We start from the raw sequence: 21,161 nt of genomic DNA, 5'->3' as shown, positions 1-21,161 counted from the left end.
TGTGATAATTAATATCAAAAATATTCCAAATTCTCTGGAACATAACTGAACCTGTTTTTTTGTCATTGTTACTCTAAATATTTCACTAATGCTATGACTCCAAATAGCATTAATACAAAACAAACTTTTCATATGCTTTTGCCATCTTCCATGAAGTTTAAAAGCAATTGGCTATGAAAACAGTTGTGGGTTTTTGGAGTATGCATATTAGTTTAGAAAGATTATGAAAAAAGAATAATAATTGTACATCCAGTGTCAAGAAGGTCAAGGAATCTGGATGTCCTCTGTATCTGCAACTTTGTATCCTTAAAACAAAAACATTTGTTCTTGTTAGACAAACCCATAATTCAAATGTGCTGTATTTGCAGGATCAATCAACTGGAATAGAGAGGATCAGGGTGCCATAATACACAGTTCAGCAGAAATTTATTGAACAGAAGAGATGGGGATAATATGTATTTTGCATTTGAAGATTATTAACACAAAAATATAGATGACCAAAGTTTCCCATTAAGTGTAACGTTTTGCGTCTCAATAATCTCTCTATTCCAGCAGCTCACAACTGATCTTGACAGCTATAGTTTGGGGAAATGAATGGCCTCTTCTGTAACTTATAGAAAAATTTATTTATTTATTTATTTATTTATTTATTTATTTATTTATTTATTTATTTATTTATTTATTTATTATGGGACTTATATGCCGCCCTATCTCCCAGAGGGCTCAGGGCGGCTAACAACAATAAAAAACCAGCAGTACAAAAGTTAAGAGAAAATTAAATAACAGCCCCAAATATTAATTACACAGTTAAAATTAAAACTTTTAAAAACCCATCATCAATCCAGGTCAGCCTGATGGAAAAAGAACGTCTTGAGGTCGCGGCGAAAGGACCGGAGGTCCAGGGCCATCCGAAGCTCAAGGGGGAGTTGATTCCAAAGGGCTGGCACTCCCACAGAGAAGGCCCTCCCCCTGGGGGTCGCCAGCCGACATTGTCTGGCCGACGGCACCCTGAGGAGGCCCTCTCTGTGTGAGCGCACTGGGCGATGGGAAGTCGTCCCCGGCAGCAGACGGTCCTGCAGATATCCCGGGCCTAAGCCATGTAGGGCTTTAAAGGTAAGTACCAGCACCTTAAAAATGTATATACAACAGCATTGTCCAGTTATCTTCACTGAGTATGTCTTGGGTTGCCGGTTAGTTCCAACCATTGCCTTCTTTCTGCTCAGCAACTCTCCCTACTTATTGCTTTCTCAGTCTTCATTCCTAGTTATCTGCCTTCTACCTATTTACACCTTGCATTCTGCACAAGAGAGAATCCTCGGTTTATAATCCCTCTACAAACACACACACACAATCCATCAACATCTTCCTGTGAAACCTAGAATTCAATTTTTTTCACAAGCTCTGAAAAATAACGTTGATGCTGTTATATCTCATCTTCTTGCATTAAAAGCAATGATAGACATACAAGATGCCCTGTAGAGTAGAAGTGGAAGACTTTGTCCCTCTAATCAGTATTTTTCAACCTTGGCAACTTTAAGACATGTGGACTTCAACTCCCAGAACTGCCCAGGCATCATGCAGATGTGAATGGAAATCTACACATTTTAAAGTTGCTAAGGTTGCAAAAATGAACTCGTTCTTGCAAAACTAGGAACAGTCTAAGAAAAAGTTTGGGATGAGATTTCAAAGGCAGAATTCTTACTTTATAGCCATATGAAAAATCTTTCATAGTTTTGGGCAGGGCTTTTTTTCTTATAGAACGCTCAGCACAGTGTTCTGGCACCCTTTTTTGGTGGATTTTTTCAACTTTTGCACGAGCTGTGCTACTCCCTCTATTGGCTTTCGAAAGCCAATAGGAATTGCTGCTGAGCACGCCAAAAAACCCGGCCGGCAAACATTGCACATGCAAGTTGTCTGCAGTGAAGGCGAGTTGGCAGGAACTTTGGACCACTCCCTGCTGCCCAACTACACCTTCTCCTATTTGTAAGTAAGAGAGGTACCAGGAGACAGGGGCAGTGGCGCTGCTGCGGGTGGGGGGCATCAGTGGTGGGCTGCCCTCTGGGGCTGGAGTCAGAGCGGCTGGTGCTGTGGGAGTCACGGGGCCCACTCTACATGGGGCTGCATGGGGTGGGCGGCATCGCTGGTGGGGCAGCTGTGAGCAGGGGCATGGGGGGTGGCGATGGCAGGCTGCCCACTGAGAGCAGAGTCAGTGCTGGAGCAGCTGGTGCTGTGGGAGCCGCACAGCCCACTCTACACAGTGGGGCAGGTGGCACTGGTGGGGTGGCTGTGGGCGCTGGGCACAGAGGTGGCGCATATGGGGTACAGCGGGCAGCTGACCTTCCATAGGCCAGGCCAGCTGGTGGCCTACCCGGTGCTGGACCTGCGCCACCACCATCTCACCCTGCACACATGCACCCTGGAGCGCCTGCCCCATGACACCTGCCGCTGCCTCCGTTGCCCACCCCGTGCAGCCCCGCCGTGTAGACGGAGCCCCATCTACACGGCGGGGCTGCATGGGGTGGGCAATGGAGGCAGCGGCAGGTGTCATGGGGCAGGCGCTCCAGGGTGCATGTGTGCAGGGTGAGATGGTGAGATGGTGGTGGTGCAGTCCCACAGCACCAGCTGCTCTGGCGCCGGCTCCAGGGGTAGCCCGTTGCCGACACCCCACACGCCCCTGACCGCAGCAGTGCTGCTGCCCCCGCCCCCTGCACCCACAGCAACTCTGCCAGTGATGCCCAGCCCAGCCACATCAGCCAGTTTGTCCAACATCAAAAAGCAAGACAAAAAAGTCCCCAAAGTTGACCAGGGAGAGGCAAAACAATCTGGAAGCAGCCGGGAAAAGCCGAACACACTCTGCTTTCTCTGAGAGTGGCCGCTTGTCAGGCCTCCCCCAGTATGGAGTTCTTGCCTACCTCTGGCTGCAAACAAGAAAAGTCTTCATCAGATCAGTCCCTTGTATTTATCCTGGACCCCCAAGGAGGTGGCTGAATGGATTGGCGACTTGGGCTTTCCTCAGTACAAGTTAAGATCGGGTTTCCTTGCAAGCAGTAGGGGAGGATATTCTATATAAGTTCACAAATCATATTATTAGACCATAGTTTCCTGAGTATGCCCCCAAAATGACTTATTTAGGACATACACTGTGTCATAAATGTTGCTTTGCAATGACTGGATTCAAACATCACTTTAAGCAGCAAATGATTGATCCACTTTAGCATGTTTGGCGAATCCAGATTAGATGCATAGTTTATGGTATATATAAAGTATGAATAAATATAGTATACCTACTGTAGACTGTGGCTCCTTATGTATGAATCCTGCCAATGGTGATTTATTATAGTTAAACAATATGGTTCAGCATAATGTGTGAATCCATAAAAAACTAGCATTATTTCAGACAAGGATTTGCCTATGTTCAAAAATAATTCACAGTACTCAGTTCCAGAATACAGTAATAATACAATAAAACTACCACAATACAAGCTTCCCCCTTTTGTACTAGTGTTGTGATGTAAGAGGTGGAATTTGTGTCATATTTTAATACATCCCGCTCCCCAGTGATTATGCAGCTAAGACTGAGTGACACAAATCCAGATAATCAGCAAATATATAATTTTTAATTATATAAATAAATATATAAATATAATTATATAAATAAAAAATTAACAAGATGAGAGTTCCGGCACCTTTTTTTTTTTTTTAGAAAAAAAGCACTGGTTTTGGGGCATCATAGAAAAGACAATTCTCCCTGAAAACCCAACCAAAAATCCATAAAGATCAGAAAAGCATGTGCAAAGATATTTGGTGCAGGCATTCCTTCACATAATAAAGTGAATAAAGAACATGTGATCTACCATCCAAAGCAGACATGTCAAACACAAGGCCCGGGGGCCAGATCCAGCCCGCGAAGTGGTTTCATGTGGCCCGCGAAGCCATCCTGGAAACAGTGAGGGAACGGCCCCCATTGGCTTGGCCCTGGCCCAGAGACCCTACTTCTGCCAGAGACGCTCAGATCTGTGCCCCCATAGGCACCCTTGATGCGAACGATGTAGAGCTGGCCATGCCCACCCAGTAGGCCATACACACTCTAGCCACGCCCACCCAGTAGGCCACGCCCCCCGGCCATACCCACCCGGCCCCCTGAGGGCAACCGCAATGCTAATGCGGCCCTCAATGAAATTGAGTTTGACACCCCTGATCCAAAGTATCCAAAAACTCTCGAAAAGAGTTCTGTTGTATGACATCTTTTTCGATAGATGCAAATCAACATTAGGTCCAGTAGGTTGTCAACTACTGAAGCAAATCTACTGCATATAGTCATTGCTAAAAGATGGTATGGTCTCTAATTTCCCTGGATTGTTTTTCCCACTATAGATTGTACATGTCTTCTTTATAGGTAAACTAGTACATTTCTTGTCTCTCCCTCACTATGCACAGGTGAGATGACCTGAGAGTGAGAAGACTGCATTGTAAGACTCAGCACTTCATATGCTTCTGGATCCTGGGACAGGTGAATACTACAAGATGCTGGAGATGACTCACACAACAGAGGTAAGCATGACTATTAACAGCATGCTTGAAAGTGACTGCCTTGATCTCTCTGAACAACTGTGGTTTCATGATCACGAACCATATTTTGTGGGCCAAACATACAAAGAGCAACCAAGCTCTAGAGAAGCCAGAATCAGATCATCTCATCTGTTACTGAATTTGCCACCAAGGTTTTTATTGACCACCCAAAAACAGTATGGCAAATCTTCAGGGTGGGTGACCCTCTATATACTGGTCTGAAAAGAGACAGTTCAGTTTCCTGAATTTATGGAAAGATTAGGATTAATCAGGTTTGTTTTAAAAGAAAACATGTTTAAAGTAACAATTAAAGTATGGATTGACTGGTATTTTGTATTTTCTACCAGGATGTCTCCTGCCTTGCAAAGGGAAATTAATCTGAGATTTCAAAACAATCTTAGCCAAGTAGTAATCTCTAGCTTCCTATTTATTTCAATTAATATATTTCTGTATTATTGATCTGAGTTAAGGAAGGCTAGGGCTACCATATCTGGGCTGTAAAAAATTAGGGTGGCCACAAGATGGCAGGAAAGAATGAGATGTTGTGTCTCGACTCTCTTCTTTGCAATGTAATAGTTTTCTGGAATACTGTATCTCAATAAGTTGGGTCTGACTTCCCAATGTTTTCCATCACCAAAACCATAAAAGTCATTTTAAGTTTTGCTTTGATAAAACAGAATACCTAAAACAGTTCATGTTTTATTTTACTAAACCTCACTCAATTTCAACTGATTAAGCAGAACTTTCCAAATATAACATTTTTACCAATTTGTTCAAATTTGAAACAAAACATATTTTTGTGTCAACCCCTCATCCATCTAACTTTAATATCCACTGATATAGAAAAAAACATGGTTGAAAACTCTTAGAACCAAATCTAAAGGCAAGATTCTTGCTTTTTCCCAGATTGTCTTTGATCAATGATATATGAGATTTTCATTAATTCAGAAATTGAGTCTACAACCATGCTGTACATTTAAGTACTCAGGTGACTAGCCGTGTTTCCTGCAAATACTGCAAAATGGCAGGTTTGGCCAGTTTCTTACTTATTAACCTTTATACAGGAATCATGAGTTACAAAGCCCTAACAAGCAGGCATATACATAGAATGAAGGCTACTGCTAAGCTTGTAAGCCGCCCTGAGTCTTCGGAGAAGGGCGGGATATAAATGGAATTAAAATAAAAATAAAAAATAAAATAATACACTTTAGAAAATGTTAGAGAGGAAAGGCAGATTGAATAATAACTATGGAATTAATTTATGATAGATTATTCTACTCTCTTTAATTCCTTTATGTCCTTCATTCTATCTGCCCATTGCAGTCTGTATATATTTTATTTATTTATAAAATGTATTGGCCGCCCATCTTGCCACAGGGTAATTCTGGGCGGCTTACAATTATATATATAAATCCAATTACAGATGGGGAGGGTAGAGGCAAGATTGAGGGAGATGGGATCTGTTGTTACTCAAGCACCTCCACTCTGATGAGATGGTCCCTCAAGTAGCCAGGACCCATGCCTTGAAGGGCTTTCAGGGGATTACCGACACCTTGAACTGCATCTGAAAGCACACTGGCAGCCAATGCAGCTTGTGGAGCAGTGATATTACATGAGCCATTTTTCAGGCCCTGAGAACTGCCCATGCTGCCACAGTCTGCACCAGTTGTAGCTTCTGAATGGTCTTCAAGGGTAGCCCCACGTAAAGCGCATTGCAATAGTCCAACCATGAGATGACTAGGGCCTGAATGATGAGTGGAGGGATTCCTGATCTAGGAAGGGCCACAGCTGGCACACAATCCAAAGTTGTGGAAAGGCTCTCTTAGCTGCGACTGCTACCCCCAAGTTATGGACCGAATCAGTTTGGGGTACTACCACCCCATCCAGAGTCAAAGCTGACAAAGTCCTGGATCTCGGGGTGGGGGCATGTACCCAAAGCCTTTTGATCTTGCCTTGGCTCAGTTGAAGCTTGTTGTCCCCCATCCAGGGGGACTACAATATAGTGCTACAAAATATTTTATTTGATTTTATAAAGGAGCAAGTGGGGAAAAGACAGGAAATCACCATAAAGTAGAAAACTGTGATTTTGGGACTTTTTTTCCATGAAGGACAAATGGTATAAAATAACCCTAAACTGGCTTCTGTGCTTAATACCCTTTATATCTGTTAATTAGTTAAGCTATTTTTAAAATGTACACATTAGACTGAAAGCTTTTTCATCATGCTTTAGTTAATTTTTTTAAAAAAATTGTTAGACTTGAGGCAGCCACAAGCATCCCCACTTCTGACCATTTTCACCAACCCAAAACTATGTATGTTCTATGCTTTTCATTAGTCATGTTAACAATTTCCTTGTTTCATGTTAGATTTATATTCAGTGTAATCACATGCTGCTCAAAAAAACCTAAAGTGCAATATTTTATTTAGTAGCACAGCTGTGTTAATTACAAAATTGTCTGAGTGTCTTTTTGTTGGGCATCTCTTTTTTCATGCTGCAACTCTGTCGTGATTGATTTTTGATATACTGGACTCGCAGAGGTCAAGGCAGGGGCGGAAGATCCTTTTCTCCCAAGTTTAGATATGTTTGAAGTGCTCATCTTTGTCTCTATATCTTACATTGTAATCCACAGGGTGGCCAAATGGTCAGCTTTTATAATCCAATAAGCTCCTATTGTTAGGAGGAAAAATCCACAAAAATAGGTAAAAATAAAAAGAAAAGAAAAAGGTAAAAAATAGCAACAGGAGAAAAAGGAGAGGAGGATAATGAAAAAAGGAGAAAAAGGAAAAAAGAGGAAAAAAGAGAAAAAAACTCCCAGAATAAAAAGGGTAAAAGGGAAAAGGCAAAAATATCAGGATTATAGTCCACCAAATTCTATTCAACAACAACAATAAATTCTTAATTTCCAGTTCTTCTAAGACAGCTTGTTATAGTTCCAAAACACAATAGTTATAATCCAAGGGAGCAGATGGCTCCAAGTATATTTTTTTATTTTTATTTTAATCCCATTTATATCCCTCCCTTCTCCAAAGACTCAGGGCGGCTTACAATCTAAGCACAAATCAAATGTGCTTAGCAATAGCCTTCATTCTATGTATATGCCTGCTTATGAGGGCTTTCACACACCCCCAAGTGGCATTATTACAAAGTCAGCTTATTGCCCCCAACAATCTGGGTCCTCATTTTACCTACCTCGGAAGGATGGAAGGCTGAGTCAACCTTGAGCCTGGTGGGATGTGAACCTGCAATAAGTATCATTTATTTATCAATATAGTCTGTCTTGTGAGGCCAGATAAAACAAAAGCAAGTCTTTTCTCAGAAAAGTTTCAAGGTCTTAGATAAGGAATGTCTCACCATACAGCCAAACTTCTAGGCTAAATCAGCACCAGACAAAAGAGAGTTAAAAAGATTCTCAATGTAGCCATCAGGCAGCAAAAAGTATCCATTCGCAACATGTTTGAAAGGGAAAGAAAAGAAAAAGAAAAAAAATAGCCAAAAGAGAAAATGAGTAAGAGGTTAAAAAATACAAGCTGGCATGGCTTCCAACAAGAAATCAAAAAACAAAAAGCCTCTATAAAAACAGTAGCTTCCCAAAAGCTCTCTTGAGGCTCAAACAGCTGTTCCATGTAAAAAGTACTTAAGTTGCACAAAAGCTTAAACTGCTGCTAGGGTTCAGGAGGGGGAGGGAGAAATTCCACCCCCTACCTAAAGATGAAAGGCTTTGCTCTGAGCTGTAAAAGAGCTAATTGCCAATAAATCCACCTCTACTGAGAAAGAAGACAACGTTCTCACCTAGTTCCACTGTTTGCTGACATTCAGAGCTCCTTCTCCGTCTCTGACAATCAGCTGGTAATGGCAAAACACCTTTCTTCTGCTCCTTTTTTCAAAGGGGCTCCTTTGGCTCCAACAATCCAGCTACCACTGGCCTGTGGTCCCCAAAGCTTCACCCCTTGATGGCCACCTCTCTGGGGCAGCTTTCAGTCCACACTGACCCACCGGCAAGCAAAAATCGGACCCAAGGGGAGGAGAGTCTCTCCCCCAGGTCTATTCTCAGCGACGTCACCGGAAACCACACACCCCCTCTTTTTTTCTGATGTGCTGATGTATAATAGTTTCCCAATTTTTGAATATTCCAATAATTTATGGTGCTGTTCTTTTATGTGTGTCTCTTGCAGACAAATTATGTCTATGTTCAATTTCTGTAATTTCCTGAAAATTGTATTTCTTTTCGATGGAGAGTTTAGCCCATTTACATTCACTGAAAAAATTTCCTTTTCTTTCTCCATTTCCATTTCCATTATTTATATTTGGATCTAGTCGATCTGGTAATCCTCTGTTCTCTGGCAGTTCCTTCACCTTCACCCTCTTGTTCACCTTTCTCTTTCTGTTCTCCTGTTTGTACGGTTGCTCCTTGAGTCGTCTCTTCCATTTGTTTGTGCTCCTTACTCTCCCCTTGTCATTGTTTCATTCCTTCATCTAAAATTGTTCTGTTCCTTGCTTCAAAGTCCTCTGCTTTCCAGATTGAATCCAGTCGATATATTGTATTATTGCAATTTATTAAAATGCCTTCCGGCATCAGCCATCTGATGCCTTTGGCAATCAGCTTTGTAGTTAAGAAATGGTAGTGTCTTCAAGTGCCTCTTACTCTCTTGGGTATCTTCTTTAAAACCACTATTTCTTTATTTTTATATTGTAATGGCTCATCTCTCACTTTTCTCAGTACTTCATCCCTTGTTGTTTTCTTTATAAACCTTACATGTACTTCTCTTGGTAGTCTGTTTTTTCTTGCATAGCTTGAGTTCATGCGAAATATTTCATCAACCTCCATTTGAATTTCTTCTCTATCTCCCTTTAAAGCCTCTGTCAGGTGGTCAATGATCACCACTGCTATGTTTTCTTCTCTGTCCTCAGGAATATTTGAAATCTCAAATAGTGTTCCGCTTTTTCCATTTCCAGGATCTTGATTGCTCCCTCTAGGGCTTGATTTGCTTGTTCTAATTTTTCATTTTCTTGTAATAACATTTCCATCTTTTTATTGATATCCTCTGATTTATCTTCCATTTTCTGAATTCTTTGTTCATTTTTAATAATCATTTGGCTTTGAGCTTCAAATTGTACCTTTATATCCAGGATTTCTTCACTTACTTTCTCAAGTTTACTTTGTGTCTCTTTGTAGTTTTTTGTGTCTCTTCATGGTTTTTTTTGCATCATCTCTTGAATCAATTTTAATGAGGCCTACGTTTCACTTTGGGCAGTGCTTATTTTCTCATGTCGCAACATTGTTTCAATAGATGCATGGGTTGTTGGACTAGATTGTCCCACAGAGGGTGCAGAAGAAGTTTTCTTCATAAGTCTAGTAATGTTTGATGTACTCATTTTACAGGTCACAGTCTTAAACCAGAATGCAAAATGTAAAAGGGAGCCAGCTGCTTTAGGACAAATCCACCTCCCCCAGTCAAGCATTCACTTTCTTCCAATAGTGTCTGTTTGGGTTTAGCCAAAGTCAACAAATATAACTGTGAAAAGTCTTTTCCCTTGTAATCTCACAACAAGGCACTTTTGTTATTTGCAGGTGTCTCTTCAAGGTCATTATTATGGAAACATTCTTTTCATTTCTTTCTTTCTTTTCTCACTATTTATTGGTGCTGTCGTTTGTTCTTTCATCACTAGATGTCCTCCTCAGCTTATTTATCAATGTCCAATATTCTTTAAAATGCTTTCCCCTTTTGCAATTGCCCGCCGCCTTTAAAGTAATCCTTCTGGGGGGTTTTGCTTTTCAGCTCTTTCCCATCAGGGGATCAACATTTTAGAATCCACAAGGAGAAGGAAAGAAAACTCTGGCTCACCCAGGCTCAGCACGCTGTTGACAGTCAGCTGTTTTGTGGTGCTTCCCTTCCAGCTGGAGACAACTTGGGCTACCTCGGCTCACCCAGCAGCCTTTCTTCTGCCCTTTCAGAAGGGTTCTTCAGTTTGCTCCAATTGGCCACCGCCTGATCTGAGCTCCTGGAGTGTTCCTCCTTCTTTGTTGCCCCTCCAGGGCAACTTTCTGACCCTTTAAGGGTCGCTGGGCAAAGCGAAACAGGACTGGGAAGCCGGAGAACCAGCTTCTTCCATCCGTCCCGTTGGCGACCAAACCGGAAGAAAACTAAAAATGAAAATCTTTGTATTGCTGAGAGATGGAGCCATCTGGCATGTTGTGTTCCAAATGGCGATCTGCGCGTTTTTGCTGCACTCACATATTAAATGTAAAACAGTTTCAGCTTTGTTGTTGAAAAGTCGGCAATTTGGATTGTCAGTAGATTTTTGTATCTTCGCTTTCATGGCATTAGTTTGTAGTGCTTGTTCTTGAGCAGCCAGTATTAAGCCTTCCATTTCTTTCTTGATTGTTCCCATCTTAAGCCATGCCCATGTCAAGTTGTTATCACATTTTCCTTCAAAGTTTTTCAAATGTTGTCCATGCAAAGCTTTGGTTTTCCATTTATTTAATCTATCATCCAGCCGTTTTTCCTTATATTCTGCCTTTGTTTCTGTTACTCTGATAATGCTCTCTGTTTTCACGGCCTGCAGCAATTTTTCTGTACTTTGATTCACAGTCATTCAAACTTCATTTTTCTTCTTCTACAGTTTGGTGGATTTGCAGTACTCCTCTGCCCCCTATTCTTCTTGCAGGTACAATCTGTCGATGTCACTTTGTGGATGTAGAGCATGGTGCATGTTCAAAAGTTTACGTGTTTTCCAGTCTAGGTTTTCCAATTCGGCCAATGTCCAGTTGATAATTCCAGCTGGGTAGCGTATCACTGGGACTGCCCATGTATTAATGGCTTTAATTATATTTCCACCATTCAGCTTTGATTTTAGTATTTTGCGGACTCTTCTGATGTATTCCTTTTGTGATGACTCTTTGACTTTTCTTTTTTTTATTAAAAAGTTTTACAATACATTTTATCTTTAACAAACCAAAAAAAAGAAAAAAACCCCTCCCAGCCCCCTCCCCCCCACCCTCTTCCCCCTCCCCAACCCTCCCCAACCCCTCCCTCCCTTTCCCCTCCCCCCCCACTTCCCAGAGCAAAACACAGGGTATAAAAATACAAGCAATCATGATCTAACTTACGCAAACAAACCTAAACTATTCAAACTATCAAACTTTAACTCATATAGGTAAATTCCAAACATACATATATATATCATATCAATGATTATTCAAATACAAAATAATACCTTCCAATCTGATACCCAATTAAAACAATCTCAAATAAGCCAATTTATATCAATTGTCTAAAACTATTCCTCATTCCAACTAAGCTTTAAATTCACATTATCCTAATATGTTATACAACTTAAAATACCATAGATTACTTTCCAAACTTAAGAAATTTTTATATAATCACATCATTCTTATATTCTTATATTCTATTACCTATTGCAATATTACCCATAAAAATATTACAAATTAACTTCAATCACAAAGAAAACAATTTATATCAATTTTATAAAACTATTCTTCTGTCCAACTAAAAGCTTAAAATTTTTCATCCAAATAACAAATCATAACCTACAGAATATCAATAAACACTACTACAAATCTTCCCAATTAACTTTTCATAATCATCTTAGAACTAAAGCAACACAAAATAATACATAATTATTTTATAAGGGTAAAAAATATATCCCCAAATAAGTCCTTCTAGCAATTCCAATTCCCGTAATCCTTATTGCATTATTGTCTCTTACAGTTATGTGACTAAATCTTCAGGCTTGATTCATTCGTCCAGAAGTAGCACGCCTCTTCCAATTTCTAGCCTTCTCCAGTGATAATGAAATTTGACCCACTCCTGTATCTTTCACATCTGCCTGCGTTAACCCTTCAGCAACTTGCGGGTTCTCTCTGGAACGTTGAGACTCTCTCTCACCTTTTTTCTTGGTAGATTCCAAAGATGGTATGGGGACTGCTTTTAAAACATTACTGTAGAAATCACGTGCCTGAATCTCCGTGGTGAAACAGTACCTCGTACCTTCATAGGTCACCACCATCCCCACTGGTATTTGCCATCTAAACTTAATATCACGTCGTCTCAATTCTTGTGTCAAAAAAGCAAATTCCTTCCTTTTTCTTAAAATCTTTGCAGGAATCTCTTTTAAAATCAGAACTTTTTGCTCAGCAATTACAAAATCAATATTGTAGGAGGCCTGGATAACTTCATTTCTAATCATTCTCTTTGTAAAATAAACCACCACATCTCTGGGTAGTTTCCTTTGTCTTGCGATCCACGAATTGACACGGAAGATTTTATCTATATCTTGCATTATTTCATCTGCTGGTCGCTTCAACACCCCTTCCAAAGCCTCAGAAACCATTTTCTCCAAATTTTCCTTAGGATTTTCTATTAGGCCTCTGATTCTTAAAGCAAACTCCATCTGAGAATACTGTGTCGAAATCAAGTCATAGTCCATTTTCTCTATTACATTTTCAGTTTCTGTCATTTTGGCTTCCAATCTAATATCATTTTGAGCAAGATCTTCCACTCTTTCATCCAAAATCTCAATACTTTTAACCACGCTTTCTATTGCAGATGTGATGTCTGCTCTCATTTCTTTTAATTTCTCTGTAAACTTCTCCTCCAACTTTTTCTCCATTATCTCAACAAATTGCTGCATTTGCTTTTCCATAGTCTCTTGCAACAGATTCTGCAAATCTTTTGCTGTAAAAGCTGATACAAATTCAGATGCAGAGGACAATGAAGTTTTCACCGAAGACTGCTGCCTCAGGGCAGGAACTTTAGAAGATATAGCCGCCATTTTCACCCTCTATTGTTAACTACGCACTTTCACATGCAGATTCAGCAAAGTCCATTGAGTTAAAGATCAAAACATCATCTTCACCAAAATCTCCTGCATCGCTCTGCCTGCGTCCTCGTTCTCAAAAGCTCTTCCTTGCTAGCAGGGATGGTTGCGAACGCCCTGTTCTGCTCCAAAAAACCCGGAGCAGAGGCGCCTCGCAGTCCGGAGCATGCCCAGGCTTCGGGGGGGCTCAATCCTTCCGCCGCCAAAACTCTAAGTTCTGGCGGCCCCGGAGAGCTCTACCCCTACCTGGACGCTCACCCCCTCCTCTTCTCCTGAGGTGGGGGCTTCCGAGCCGCCGAACAGCTGATTGGCGCTGTTTTCGGCAGCTCTACGGAGCCGCGAGGCTGACAGCCAAGAAATGGCTGCCTCCAGCGTCGCCTTGCCATCCGGAAGTCGACTCTTTGACTTTTCCATTCAAGATGTTATCTGCTTCCAATATGCCTAGGTATTTGTAACCGTCATCCTTTGCTAGTGTTTTCATAATACTTCCGCTTCCAAGTTCTATTCCTTCTATTTTTCCCACTTTTCCTCGTTGCATGGATAATATAGCACATTTTCCAAGTCCAAAGTCCATTCTGATGTCGCTGCTAAACAGTTGAACTGCACTGAGTATTGATTCAAGTTCAGTGTGGCTTTTCGCATACAGTTTTAAGTCATCCATGTATAGTACGGTATATGGTTTATCTTGTCATGCTGGCTTGAGAGGTGGTATCCCAGTTTTGTGTTTCATAATATTATTGTCAATGGAATTAATGTGATGTTGAACAGTAGTAGTGAAAGTGAGTCCCCTTGGAAGATTCCTCATCTAATGTTGATTTCACCAATGTTCTCCCCATTTGCTGTTAGAACTGTTTTCCATTTTTGCATATTTGCTTTCAAAAATGTGCAGATGTTTTTGCTGATTCCAAAGTTTTCCAGACACGCATTAATCCAACTATGGGGTAATGAGTCAAATGCTTTCTTGTAATCAATGCACACCATATTTAAATTTGTTTTTTGTCATTTTGCATTTTTAAATATTATTATTTAAGTATTATTATTTAAGTATTATTATTGTTGTTGTTGTTATTTTGACCTACACTCATCCCCAGTTCCTGGAACTAGGAAACCAGCCATCAAAGACAGAAAGGAGATAATCCTTCCAAGTGAGGAGATAGGTGCCCCTAGCTACATCATTGCTAGGTTCTCCCTGAGGCATCCTAGATTATCCCCATGGGATGTTTGCCATTAGAAGATGGAAAATAGCATTGCCCAAGCCATCAAATTAAAGCTGCCTCTACCACATTGCATGAAAGATGCAATGTCCCTCAAAAATAATAAAGTGTCTTTGAGAGATGGTAAAGAAGACATGAAAATAAGCTCTTTAAAAAACTGTGCTGTTTCCTGCAAAAATGGTAAATCAGAGGATTGGTCATGAATTTACTTTTTCATCACTGAATAATTCATTAACTAATTCCACAATTAAGTTGTCTTCTTCATCATCTTCCAAATGAGGATTCAGTACCCTCAAAATATAACCAGAATTATTTTTTGATTTGGTTGAAATTTTAATTGATCAGGTCTTTGAAAACTTTTGTTTCAAAATTAGGATTTAATCAATATTTTATTCATTAAGAATCACTGAAATTGAGTTATGTAAAAATTCCAATTAAAAATCATCTGTAAAAATAAAAATCAATCCTTAAAAAGGCCAAGGCAACCTACTAATACACAGACCTATAATTAGAGAAAGAAAGAGCTATTAAATTACAATAGAGAACAAGTAAAAATTATAAAGTGAATGCAAAATTGTAAAGAAACATTTACAATACAATGGGAAAACATGAAAAAACAGTAAATTTACTCCTTGCTATAATTTAAGAGAAATCTCCTACAAAATATTTTACAGATGGTACATAATTTCATCAATAATAATAATAAAAATGCTGGAAATGTTATGATACAAAAGGAACATTTTATCACATGAAATGAAACCTTAATTTTTTCCACTAGGAATATTTCCAAAGCAAATAAACAAAAAAAATAACAATTAATTAAATTTATCCCCCATTTTAATGCATCACAAGGACAAATTTGGCTCATTTTTGGAAAAGAAACACTTTGCAAACAATATTAGATTGGAAAACCAAACTTGGAAAATATGCAGCAATGACAAATTTAACATAATATCCAGTACATCCAGAGGTTTGGCTGAATTTAAGCAGAAATATACAGTATTCTATATACAGTATTCTATGTCACACACCAAGACAAACTCAGACCTTAGACTAGTTTTTTAAAGGGGAAATAAGTGACATAAAGACAATAATTTCTGTTTCAGTCTATATAAATATTGTGATGCAATTATTGGTCAGGTTCAATGGGAAGGAATTTAAAATTATGCCATTTTCCCAATATTGTTTTTAATGATTTTTATTTTTTGTTTCTTTTATAATTTTTTTAAAAATTCTGTTTTCCCTACAATGATGCCCATATTTAATCAATGAATTTGATGCTTCAATTATACTTACAAAGTAATGGATAAGTTGGTTGTTTCCAAGGTCTGACTGGACAATCAACATTATTTATATTATTATATAATGATATAATTGATACCATTTGTGTTAATCTGCTTTTTGTGTAATGATATAATTGACATATTTAATGTCATTTGCATCAATTTAAGTCTTTTGCATAAATGTCAATTACATCATTATACAAGTGACAAAATTGATGCAAATGGTGTAAAAGTACCAATTATATCATGATGTAAATAGAATGTAAATTTGATTTCAATTGATTTTTTGTCATTTGCATCAATGTATGTCTTCTGCATAATTAAACATCAAAATGTCAATTATGCTATTACATACATGATCAAATTGGTGCAAATGGCATAAAAACATCTATTATGTCATTATAGGAAGGATGCAAATGATATCACTTACGTAAATTTGGATTTAGCAGACAATTGATTTTAACAAACATCCCTCTTCCCGCCCCAAATAGTCTGTATTTATTATACACATACTGTAAATTGCTAAAAATAGGACAGCTATATTAGCAAGACCTGCACAGACAGAAGCAAATAGGGAAAAATAAAATGCGGATGAAAAGAGAAAAGGATTATCAGTGGCTAGTAGACGGAAACAGTTTACATTGATGATGGATGCACTTTTGGAGGACGTGAATGATCAGGTTAGGGCCAGACTAGAGGTCTGTCAAGGAGAAAAACATTTATATGGTCACTAAAAGTCAACAGTGATTTATGGCACATAATCAATCAGATCATAAATGAGGCTTTACTTTTGAAATTTGTTCCCAGCATTACAAATTTAAGATCAACCAGTTAACTATATTGAGATTTACTTTATAGAGTGATTCTCAGTGAAGAGGGGTTTTTAAGGAGTCTGAGAATGAGTTAAGAAACAGAAAGTTGAGAATAGGGGGCTGTAAGACAACTCAGTATCCTTTATGTACCATGGGCAGAAAAACAAATATTACTGTTGCCTAAATAAGTGGGTAAAAGTGCCATTAAATGTGCTTGTCCAGGTGTATACAGTTACTGAACTTAAGACTCAATGTTTGTTTTGTTGTACAGTGTAACTGTCAACCTTGTGTCCTTATAATGAATTAAGTCACCAAAGTCTTTGATCTGGTTTACCAATAGTTAGAAATCAAGTTATCTTTATATGACCTATAGAAATAGGGCATTATCTAGACAATTTGGTAATATCAGGATACTGCATGTAGTAAAAGCTTTCTAAAAATTTTATTTTTATTTTTTTATTTTTTTATTTTAATTCCATTTATATCCCGCCCTTCTCTGAAGACTCAGTGCGGCTTACAAGCTTAGCAGTAGCCCTCATTCTATGTATATGCCTGCTTATTAGGGCTTTCACACACACCCCAAGCGGCATTATTACAAAGTCAGCTTAATTGCCCCCAACAATCTGGGTCCTCATTTTACCTACCTCGGAAGGATGGAAGGCTGAGTCAACCTTGAGCCTGGTGGGATGCGAACCTGCACTAATTGCAGGCAGCTGGTGTTATTTTGGAACAAAATCTTGTAAGTATGCAGGAGGCTTGCGTATCTTCGTGGAATGCCTGGGAGAGCCGGGCATCCCCCGGTCTACCAGTTTGCCCGCCGGGCTGGGTAGACCAGGGTCCATGAGTTCGAGCGAGTCTGGCTGACTCAGAATTCTCTGGCTGGCCATTCCAGGTAGCCCACCCCATAGTCTAATCTTTCCGCAGAGTTAGCACAGTGACTGTAGTGTTCTGGTTGACTTTCTCCATCAGGGGTCCCATGTTGCACTCCTGGGCTTTGCCCCTCTACGACCACCTCCCCGTTGCTCTGACTGCTTGAGACCTTGGAGGATGTGGATTGTTCGGCCTGGCTGCCGGTTTGAGGTTCGTGGATGGGACCTGGGACGAAGTCTTTGTTTTGTGGCCATTCTGGAAAACGCTTCCTAAGCTGATCGACATGGCGATGAATGATTCGCCCGCCCTCTAGGCCCACTTCGTATGAGAGAGGACCATCCAGGGGCTGGGTGCCATCTGGATGGCTTTCACCTTTGACTCAGCCGGGTGGATACCATCAGCATCGATACGGAAACCCAAGAACTCAGTTGAAGGGACTCCAATACTACACTTATTCTTCTTAAAGTTTAAGGCCTGCTTCACGAAGCCTTTGAAAGATGGCTCTGAGCCTCCTTGCCAGCACCTCAGTGGACTCACCAGTGATGAGCACATCATCGAAATAGGGGCAAATCCCTGGAATGCCCTTGAGTGTTCGCTCCATAATGCCTTGAAAAATGCCAGGGGCTACACTGACCCCAAATTGCAGGCATTTTACTTTAAACACCCCCCTGTGGGTTACAATTGTCTGTGCTGCGACTGTGGCCTTGTCCACAGGAAGCTGTTGGAAGGCCTGAGTCAAATCTAATTTTGCAAAAATTGTACCACCTTGCAAGGACGCCAGGATGTGGCTCACTACTGGTGCCGGGTACGCATGCTGTTTAAGTGCACGATTAATTGTGCATTTGTAATCAGCACAGATTCTGACCTCCCCGTTGGCTTTTAGTAGCGTGACGATTGGGGTCTCCCATTCACCCCCATCTATGGGCTGAAGTACACCCTGTTCTACGAGTTTATCTAACTCAGCATCTATCTTGTGTTTAAGAGCAAATGGTACTCTACGAGGTTTAATCCTGACCGGCACTACAGTAGGCTCTAGTTTAAATGTTATTGGTGGGCCCATGTATGTCCCCAGACCTGAGTCAAACACATCTGTGAATTCCTTGCATACTGTCGCTAGACTGGCGACTTGCATCCGGTTGATTCCAGTTACTTGGATGCCAAGTGCATCAAACCAATCGAGCCTGATCAAGCTCGTTCGCTAACCCCCTACTACGACAACGTCCAGGTGCCCATAAAACCCCTTAAATTTGACAGCCAGTGTGGCCTCACCCTTGACTGTGACTCTGGCATTCTGGAAGTCGATCAGTATAATGTCAGATGGCCTAAGCTTGGCCCATTTCTTGCTGTGATTGCAGACAAAATTAAATGTCTCAAGTGATATAATGGATACGGCCGAGCCTGTGTCCAGCTCCATCTTGCAAGGGACCCCTTGCAGCTCCACCTGAAGTCTAAACTTCGGCTTAATAGGGCGGTGAGCTCCAATACGGCAAATGCTTTTGCGGCTGGAGCAAAACCCTATGCTATATTGCCCCAGGGCCCCGGTACCTCTCCTAATCAGAATGCCCAACTGGTGATTCGATTGCTGGTCCCTCTGGTGACCTCTGCAGACAGACGCGATGTGGCCGGTCTTCCTGCAGGCCCAACACGTGGCTGTCTAGAACATATAGTCCATGTGTTGGTGGCGGCCACCACACCCTGGACACCTAAGGAAGGGATCTGCCTTGTAAGTCGCCCCTTGTTGCTTGTCGCTGGGAAACTGTTGGTCGTTGTGTCTTTGTAGCTTGTCAACTTCTGTGTTGTCTTCGGGGTCTTCCACGTGTTCAGCGTCCTCATGGATGGCTTCCGTGTGCTGTGCTGTTTTGGCAGGCCACATGGCTCATACGGCCCTGCCATCAGCTTCGTCTGCTATGATCTCTTTCAGCGCGTCTGGGAACGACAGGGTCTCTTTGGCAAAGAGTTTTTGCTGTAACTCTCAATTCCGGAGGCCGCAGATGAGCCGGTCCTGGAGCCTCTCCTGTACATCGAACTGGCACATGCGTGCGGCCTGCCTCAACGCCGCAATGAATTCAGACGCTGTTTCACCTTGTTGCTGAACCCTCTGTTCGAACGCATGGCACCAAGCAATTACCGACAGCTTGGGCTGGAAATGGTCACCGAGCTGTTTCTTCAAGTCCGCGAATGTTATGGACTCCAATGGCGTTGGTGCGAACAAGTTCTCCACGATGTCGAACATGGCTGGGCTGCAAACACACAGGAGCGTAGTGGCCTTCAGGCCATCCTCGGCGACTTGATTTGCGCAAAGATAGTTCTTGATCCTGGATAGATACAAAGACCATCTTTCCAGGTGAGCTATATCAAATTCTTCCAGCTTTCCGACATTTGCCATTTCTGTTGGTCTTCACGGCTGGGGCTCATCGTCTTCTTATCCTGCTTGTCCGTATGCCCAGGGACTGGCCCTCTGGGCGCATGGTCGTTAGCGTGGCTGTGCTAGGCCAACCGTAGGGGGGGAATTGCTTTTCCTGCCAGGTGCGTTCAGCCTCTCCCCTAGTGACTCTCAGCTCTGTTGGAGAAGCAGAATCCCATCCTCGTCGCCAGTGTTATATACTGGGTCCTGTGTTTGATTGAAGAGACGAGGCGAGTGAGTTCAACAACAATCATTCTTTATTTGCTTACAGGAACTGAACTGAGAATCAGGGCTGTGAATGCAGCTATTTATACCCTGACCTCTAGGTGGCAGCCAATAGGTTTAAAGCAACCTATTGCCGCCCTAGAAGCAGCCAACGGTGGTGCTGGAGACAGGTTGTCTAAGGAGTTGGGAGCCATTAGCCAACTTCCCTGCTTAAACAACCTTCCAGCAATTAACTCCATGTTATACTCTTTAGTAATACAAAATCCAATACATTACAGAAATCATGGGTGTATTTTCAAGGTTATTTTCCTTTTGTCTGCCAACATGAGGACCCAGATTGCTGGGGCAATATGATGACATTGTAAACCTCCCAAAACGTGCTGTAAACTTTTTATATAGCATGGGACAGTATATAAATCTAAATGCTATTGCTCTCCTGTACCATTCCATGAAACTAATATATGCATGACTTTGCCTTCTTTTAGGAATCTCTTGTCAGTAAAGGAGATTAGCAATTTAATTCTCGTTTAACTAAGGATCAGCAGGGAACACACGCCTCTGGCAAAGCCCAACTTGTCCGGGCGTGCATTTTCTGAACTTTCCAAAGCGATTTTTAGAAAGCACAAAAGTTAAACCAAATAGCAGACTGCAGCAGAGGGGGAAACCAGAGGGTCGCCGCCAGCTTTCACAGCGTCCCCGAGTTTCAAGTTTCTTAATACCATCTGTGTGCTTCATTTTTTTTTCCCCTCTTCTCTTCAGCGCTGCACTTGAGCTACCCGCTCCTGGCGAACAAAGCAGCTGAGAGTCCCTCTCCTTCTTCCTTACTGTTAAATTACGCCTCGAGCCTCCCAGGTACCCCGGAGGAGGAGGAGGAGGAGGAGGAGGTGGAGAAGACGAGGGCGGCAGCGGCGGCGGGGAAACAGCCCAAGCTACCAAGACGCGGGA

The sequence above is a fragment of the Vipera berus genome (assembly GCF_964194415.1).
Source record: "Vipera berus genome assembly, chromosome: 6".
Taxonomy (NCBI): domain Eukaryota; kingdom Metazoa; phylum Chordata; class Lepidosauria; order Squamata; family Viperidae; genus Vipera; species Vipera berus.
This window is presented reverse-complemented; position numbering follows the sequence as displayed.